This window comes from Sciurus carolinensis, chromosome 1 (assembly GCF_902686445.1).
Source record: "Sciurus carolinensis chromosome 1, mSciCar1.2, whole genome shotgun sequence".
NCBI classification, from domain to species: domain Eukaryota; kingdom Metazoa; phylum Chordata; class Mammalia; order Rodentia; family Sciuridae; genus Sciurus; species Sciurus carolinensis.
Window position 1 is genome coordinate 7,501,414 of NC_062213.1, and position 1,901 is coordinate 7,503,314.

Genomic DNA, 1,901 nt, shown 5'->3' on the forward strand with positions numbered 1-1,901 from the left:
GAGATTGGAGGCATCAATTCACCCCCATAAAATGTAGCCTGGTGCCTGGTCTGGTGGGCAAGGCACAATACAACTATCATGGAAACATGCACCATGATTGTGGAAATGAACCAAAGAGAGCCAAGTTGAGCAGTGGTGCCATTTTGTAGAAGGCATTATACTGGTTCACATTCAAGTCCAGCTAGGCATGTCACGGAGGTCCTCATAGGCTCGATTTTTTTTTTCCACAAATAGGACTCTTTATTTGTCACTATTAAATATCTGAATTTTAAACAGATTCTTGAACTGGTGGTTCATATCCATCAGCCCGTTCAACTTTAGCACCTGTCTCATCCCCAGTAGTTTTTTCAGAACTACTACCTTCACCATGAAGCTCCATGAGTTTTCCCAATTCAAACTTGGGCTTTTTCAGCATTTTTACTTTTCTAACAAAGCCATCATGATGAGGATAAATTGATTGACAAGCCTTCTCTCTGTCTTTCCCAATGCTGGAATCAGTTTATTGACTACTTCTTTCAAGTCATTTGTCTGCACCTCCCGGGTCCTGATTTCCATCATCTTCTTTCGGATTTGGTGAACCTGTTGGTGCTGAGCATAAGATATCTTCCGTATCTGATTGTTGCATTTTTTTTAGTAAAACCAACACAAAACAGACGCAGCAAATAACCATCTGTAGTCTTGACATCAACGTGAGCTTCGATCATCATCTGCCATTTTTTGACCATGGAACACATTTTGTCATGGGTAAGACCCATGCCATGGAAGTTGGTCAGGCAGTTTTTTCCCTGAACATCCTCAGTAATTAGTTTGAATTTCCTAAATGCAACTTCATCATTCTGTAGATCAGCAAGACTCACTTCAAACACACGACCCTTGAGGTCATCAGAGGCAATTTTGGTTCCTTGGGTCCTTGTGACTAATGTTTTTCCAATATTTCTTATATTGAACATAGCCGGTACTTTCACATCATACCAATCTTTCTTAGAAAATGGATCAACCACTTTCTTCTTGGCTACCTTCTTGCCGCCTTTCGTAAGGCGTTTGTTCTTGTCTACCTCTTGAATTTTGAGAAACACAGTTATTAAACTCTGGAGGGAACAGCAAGAGCAAATCTGGGTTTCATTCATTGATAGGAATTCGGCCAGGGAAAGGATCAAGGCTAAAGCTCTATTCTAAAGACAGGGGCTCTCCAAGTATGACCCAAGGAAGGGATCAAGCCTAAGACTCTATTATAAAACAGGCTCCCCAGGAATAACTCAGGGAAACGATCAAGTCTAAGACTCTATTCTAAAAACAGGGACTCTCCAAGTATGACCCAAGGAAAGGATCAAGGTTAAGGCTCTCTTATAAGGCTCTCCAGGAATAACATAGGGAAAGGATCGAGGCTGAGGCTGTATTATAAAACAGGCTCCCTAGAGACAACACAGGGAAAGGGTCAAGTCTAAGACTCTGTTACAAAAACTGAAGCTCTCCAAGGGTAAGGATCAGGAGAAAGTGACCAATGGCTTCATAATGAAGGATGTATTTTATTGACTATCTGCTCAATTCCAGGTGTTTTCTATTGTCTTCTGATCTATTTCTGACAGCATCTCTTTACAGCAGGTATGGTTATCTCTGTGTAATATCTAGTGATACTTAGAGAAGGTAAATAAGGTCTCCTAAGCTGTCAGTGAGTAAATAAGGAGCTAGAAAGCTAATGTCAGTTCCATGCCATGCCAAAGTCAAGTGCCGTCTCCATTGTACCATTGACTTTGTAAATTCCATCCAAGGTATTCAGAGCCTGGCTTCTTGGTCTAGGGAACTCTGGGGGCAGATCTGTGCACTCAGATGGGGGATTGAATGGCTATATTTCTGAGAAGAGCTGACATCAGGAGCCTCTCTGGGAGCAGAATTCCCTCTGA

The 1,901-nt window shown here is 41.8% G+C and overlaps 1 pseudogene; it reads right to left on the minus strand.

Moving 5' to 3' along the window:
- Window positions 1-223: 223 nt before the first annotated feature.
- Window positions 224-1,127, minus strand: LOC124961343 (40S ribosomal protein S3a-like; annotated as a pseudogene).
- Between the last annotated feature and the right edge of the window lie 774 nt (window positions 1,128-1,901).